Genomic DNA, 6510 nt, shown 5'->3' with positions numbered 1-6510 from the left:
TTAGGACAAAATTACCTTTTTTTCTTTTCATATTTAATATACTTTTTTATAACTAAAGGACTCATAAATCTAATAATTTTAAATTTATTTTAAGTACTATCAAATTAAGTTTTAATGTAAATACACGTTAAATATTTAAAACTTTATTTTCAATTTGATCATATATTAATTTTTAGATAAATATATTAATTTGTTTTATTCAAAATAAATATTGTTTGAAAAAATAGATTGAATTAAATGTTTATCAAAATAAGCTTTCTTAATAATAAATAAATTGTAGAAAATTGAGAGTATTTTGTACACTGATCAATTGAATTCACTGTGTTTTCTTCATTGATTAGAATAGAACTGTAAATCTGCTTAAATAGACTAATATACATAGAGTTCTTGTACAAATACAATTACTCTAAACATAATCCTATCCTATCTATTAGATAAGAGATAAAATACAAGAGTTATCTAAGCTACTTAAGAGATAAGAGTTAGATTTTATCCTAAACTGTTAACATATAATATTTACAATACTGTAAATCTTTATCGTCTACAAACTACATACATATATTTGGAAAATGTTATAATGGATCAAATTTGTATTTTATTGGTTTTGATTGATTTTGGAAATGGCTATCACATTCCTAATAAAGTATTTAGTTAGCCAAATGTAGCAATGTAACTTTCTCTGAATTTTAATGTGCACTTACCCCTATGTAATAATTGTTGCAACTTGCAATATCACTTTCTTAGCAATTACATTGTTAGGAATTACATTCCATTGGAACCTTAATACTGGAAAGAACGTGGCCTATGTTCATAACTTCATATGATGCATAGATGTGCAAAATACCATGTATTTTGTTGCTTATGGACACTTTGATGAGATGGTTCTGTAGTTACCATACTAAGCTGATTGATGGTTTATCAATATTTAGGGTGATTTCCAGTTTTGCTGGACATTACTTTGATGAGATGATATTGGCTACTGGTCTTTTTTTGACAAACATAATATTACATTAGATGAATACTTTTGGCCACATGAAGTAGCAGCTTTCTGCATATTCAAGTAGCTCTTGTTTGGTGGCAAGTGAATGTGATGTTTCAATTTATGAAAGCTTCGATTTTAGGTAAAAGGCTAAATTGTTGAACCATACCAGAAGATTACCTTCCCATAACCAAAGCAGGGGAATGGCCTTTCTCTCCATTCTGTCCATGTAAAAGGGTTTCCAGCTAAGTCTTAAAATATCGTAACAAGAGGATTGCTTTAGTCCTAATTTTACTTTGTGTCTTGTTTAACATTAAACTACTTAAGTATGAATTAAGCGACCTCGATGGTAAAGGAATTGTTGTTATTTCTTGAGGTTTCAGGTTCGAGCACTAGGAATGCAAGAGGTACGAGCTTTCAATCTCAAATGGTTGAGAGTTACCGTTGAACAGATATTATCTTTTATTTACCTCAGATTAATAAAAAAAATTAAACTACTTAATTATGTGACTAATCTTTTCGGCGGCCCTAGTAGTGTTTGTGGTGTGGTTGCTTGAAAAGATAGTGTTTTCAAGTCAACCACGTTCTATAAGTTGAATGGCAGTAGCAACCTAGTCCGTGAATGACAGAACAAGATGGAAGACATCCCAGAAGAAGATGCAGAAACTAGAAAAAGATCATAACCGGCAGGGGAAAGTAGGAAGACATCTCAGTAGGGTGCAGAAACCAACAACAATCGCTGCCAAAGAGATGAGAACACATCCAAGATCGAAGCTGGGAGTTTCACTAAGTTTACTCACCAGCTTGAGGGGGAGTGTAGATTAATGTAGATTGCAGAAAATTAGGAAATTATATTCCTTAATATCTAGCTGCTGACATTTTGGAATTTAACAATAATGTAGCTACTGTTTTTTTGTAATTTTTCCTAGATTAGGCTTTCGTCGTAACCTATAAATAAGTGCAACTTTCATCAGTAAAATACATCAAGAAATACAGAGAAATAATCTTGTCTCTGCACATACCACTTTTCTACGCCTTATACCCTTATCCTTCCGGCATTAAGTGTGGGAAAATGTTTTGACTATTTGACTTCAAGCCTATGTTCATTGCTGATCTTTGTGGTTTTGTTTTTCTCTTGAATATCCTTTCTGCATCCATTTGAACTTTTTTGTTGTATACCGTTTTCTTTTACTTGTGATACTCTATTTATTCTGTTTAACATTATTGGACCTGCATTTGGGAAGAAAATGAATTTACCATGCATTATGTTGTCGAGATTTAGATGTGCAGAGAAAAAAGTTACATTCCAGGTATATAATTTAAAATCGGATTTTAAAAAAGTCACATTCCAGGTATATAAAATATAATCAGATTTAGATGTGCATTATGTATTTACCACGCATTATGTTGTCATATTTAAAAAAAAAGTTACAATGGGTATACCTGGTATGCTCAATATATGATTATAAAGCTGAATCCCAAATATGGTCACAGCTGGTGTAAACTCGTGCACTACTGTTTATTTTGACTTTGTCTATGCTACGTACCTTCTGCAATGACTGTTCTTTTTTAGCAGTACCTCTTGAACTTCTGAATATCAACTCTCTCTGTCTTTTAGGCTGAATCCATGGTAGCTGAATGGAAAGAATTCCTTTGGGATGTCCCTGAAGAGAGTTGCTTTATGGGGTCACTGCCAGACTTTATTCATCAGATATTCCTATCCTGCTTTACAGGTATGCTTCGTTCATACATTTTAATCATACCTCCCGAATTGTTGTTTCTTGGATGCATGCTCATTTATTCTTGATGCGATTTTGCTGCTATATGGCTTGCAGGCAGGATTGTTTTTCCTTAAGCATGCAGTAGCAGTGGAGAAAGCTAGAGAGCTTCATGAAATGTTGTTGCTTTCTCTTCAATGGTTAAGTGGGATGATAACCAAGTCCAACCCGTAAGCGATTTGTCCGGATTGAATTGCTTCTTTAAATCTAAATATTAAGGTTTCATCTGTAACTTCTGTACTACATTTATCAGAGTTTATCCTTTACATCTTCTGCGAGAAATTGAGACTAGAGTATGTCTTTTAGTCGTAGAATCTGAAGCCAAGGGAAAAGTGAAGGGGAGATCAGTTCAACAGGTTCTAGCCAGAATCCTCTGAAAAGGAACATTTCCAACATTATTGATCTAACTGCTAGCACAATAACAAAGATGGACAATCATATTAATTCAGTGAAGAATGTAACTGTGGAGAAATATGATGCTAGGGAACCACTCCACAGAAACCAAGCACTAGACACAAGCTTTTCTTCAAAAACAAAACGAAGGGCCAAAGGCTATGTATCATCAAGAAGGCCAATGGTGGACGAAGTGGATAAAGGCTCTGAGCCTGAAGATAGTTCCAGTCCTCCCAACCATAGAAATAATGTCCAGTTGCAAGATGAAAGCTTAAAAATTGAAATATCATTTTCTAAGTGGGAGGAGAGGATTGGGCCTGGAGAGCTAGAAAGGGCTGTCGTGTCCTTACTAGAGTTTGGACAAATATTGGCTGCCAAGCAACTCCAACAGAAGCTGTCACCAGGACAGATGCCTTCTGAATTCATACTCGTTGATGCTGCTTTGAAACTTGCTGCAATGTCCACTCCTACCAGCTAAATACCAATAGAAATGCTTGATGAGGAACTTCTTTCTGTCATTCAGTCATATAAACCAACCAACCCGCATCTCAACTACCCACTGCAGGTACTTGTTGTCTATGTAGTTTTTCTTATCTCTAATTTCATATATGTAATAGTTGATCTATATTTGAGTAGTTAAATCCAATCCGAGTTTTCCTTGCTTATGGGCTAAACACGGTTCCTTTGTTACATTCTATTTAGTTGTTTTTCTGATTTTCCTAACTGCTTCCTATATTTGAACATAAAAGGTGTTGGAGACTTTAGCAACTGTTTTCACTGAAGGTAGTGGACGTGGATTATGCAAGAGAATAATAGCAGTAGTCAAAGCTGCAAATGTATTGGGTCTTTCATTTTCAGAGGCATTTCACAAACGAGCTATTGAATTGCTACAGATATTTTCTCTTAAAGCACAAGAGTCTTTTGAGGAAGCAAATCTCCTTGTGCGAACTCATGTCATGCCTGCTGCTAGTATCGCTCAAATTCTTGCAGAGTCCTTTCTAAAGGTGATTTTCCAGATGTACTTTATACTCACTTGATATGCTTATAAGAATGCTTATTGCCTTTGGTATATGGCGTTTCATTGAGTGAGAAGCCTCTGTTACTGTCTCAATCCAGATCTTTGCAGTTTGCACTGAACCTGTCTGACAGTTTCAGGTTAATTTTTTTTTTTTTGTATATCTATATAACCTGTTGACCTCACATGTTCAATATGCTTTAGGGTTTATTGGCTGCTCATCGTGGGGGATATATGGATTCTCAGAAAGAGGAAGGGCCAGCACCACTTTTGTGGAGACTTTCAGATTTCTTGAAGTGGGCTGAACTGTGTCCTGATGAACCTGAAGTTGGCCATGCATTAATGCGTTTAGTGATTACCGGACAAGAAATATTGCTTGCCTGTGAGGTATTTTCTTGTTATAACAATAATAGAACATCATTTTATGGGGATAAAAGTACTAAGTTTGTTAGGAATATGCAAATGTGTGTCATGTAGAAACTTTTAGGAATTTGTGGAACTATAACCAGAATAGTATTGATGTTTTAGTTTCCGTCTTTCTTCTAAGAGGTCATATTCAAAAACCGATCCTTAACGGTTAATATTAGGCATGGGAGTCTTAGTAATGACTCTTTTTTTGGCTGTAATATGATAAGTAATTCTCATTCTATCATGTCTTGTATCACTTGTGCAGTTATTATGCTTTCTAATTGTTAATTCGGGAAAAGTTGTCCAATCAAAATTTTCTGTTCCATTCCCTGCTTTAGAGGGTTTGTTTTCGATGCACGAGCATTTTTTCACGGGAAATTTTGTTTCTCAGGTTGAGCTTCTTATTCTTTTAGACCATTTCTACAAATCACCAGAATGCCTTGATGGGGTTGATGTTCTTGTAGCCCTTGCTGCTACCAGGGTTGAAGCTCATGTTTCTGAGGGTGATTTTGCATGTTTGGCTCGCTTGATAACTGGAGTCGGAAACTTCTATGACCTTAATTTCATTCTTGGTATTTATAGAAAATGGTCATTTAGGTCTACTTCTTCAGAAGTATTCCGCTGCTGCAAACACAACTGCTTCCAGTGTTGAGGCTGACAGGATTTCGAATGGCTGTTCTGACATCATTGAAGCATTTTTACCCTTACGAACTTGATGCATTTGCTATGGTTAGTATGTGCACGTTTGGCTTCAATGCTATCTGTTTTATTTCAGGCAATCAATAAATATACATCATTTGGGACTAACTGGTCAAGTTGGTCCTTGAATAGGTCATTCGGCTATCATATTTGATATAATCTAATAATGTCCACTCTACTGGCTCAGAATTAAGTTGATGGTCATTTTGTATGTTCTGTCACTGGTTCCATTCATCAGTTTCCTTCTTCCATGTTTTTCTTATTTGCAGGTACATAATCACTTTGACATGAAGCATGAAACAGCATCTCTGTTGGAGTCACGAGAGGAGCAAGGCAATGGTTTGAATGCTATGATAGAGATCAGAATGAAGATCTCCTGGAATCGATGCGCTACTACATTGAAGCTGCTGAGGTTCACTCTTCAATTGATGCTGGCAACAAAACACGAAGGGCTTGTGCCCAGGCTTCCCTTGTCTCCCTTCAAATATGAATTCCAGATTCTAAGTGGCTCCACCTGTCTGAAACCAATGCTAGGCGAGCGCTAGTTGAGCAATCTCGATTCCTAGAGGCTCTAATTGTTGCAGAAGCATACGGTCTTAATCAGCCGACAGAATGGGCCCTAGTCCTTTGGAATCAGATGCTCAATCCAGAACTGACAGAAATGTTTGTGGCTGAATTTGTGGCCGTGCTTCCTCTTCAGCCATCTATGCTTATTGAACTAGCAAGATTCTACAGGGCTGAGGTAGCTATCAGAGGTGATCAGTCCCAATTCTCAGTTTGGCTCACTGGTGGAGGGTTACCTGCAGACTGGGCCAAATACCTTGGGAGAACATTTAGAAGCTTGTTGAAGAGGACTAGGGATCTGCGGCTACGGTTGCAGCTGGCAACTTCAGCTACTGGATTTACCGATGTGGTGGATGCCTGCATGAGGGCCTTGGATCGGGTTCCTGACACTAGAGCACCACTTGTTTTAAGGAAAGGACACGGTGGGGCTTACCTCCCGCTGATGTTAGACAGATTGTCGATACGCTTGAGAATATGATTTTGGCTGAGCCTGATGATTATTCTGATGGCTACAGGGAATGATGATTGATTGGATGGTCATACTCATTAATCCGACTGACAGTTTCGTGGTATTGCCGCTTACTATCATCGTCAAAGAACATGTTATATTGATTATAGTGGTAAGATTCAAAGTCATCAATTGGTTGCAGGAGCTCGACGACATGTCCTCTATA

The 6510-nt window shown here is 36.7% G+C and overlaps 1 pseudogene; it reads left to right on the top strand.

Moving 5' to 3' along the window:
* The first annotated feature begins 1636 nt into the window (after positions 1-1636).
* On the top strand, positions 1637-6415 carry LOC120118325 (annotated as a pseudogene).
* Positions 6416-6510: the final 95 nt, after the last annotated feature.

The sequence above is a fragment of the Hibiscus syriacus genome, unplaced genomic scaffold (genome assembly GCF_006381635.1).
Source record: "Hibiscus syriacus cultivar Baekdansim isolate YM2019G1 unplaced genomic scaffold, ASM638163v2 tig00110328_pilon, whole genome shotgun sequence".
In the NCBI taxonomy this organism is placed as follows: Eukaryota; Viridiplantae; Streptophyta; class Magnoliopsida; order Malvales; family Malvaceae; genus Hibiscus; species Hibiscus syriacus.
Note: the sequence above shows the minus strand (reverse complement) of the source record. Positions and strands in the feature narration are given on the sequence as shown.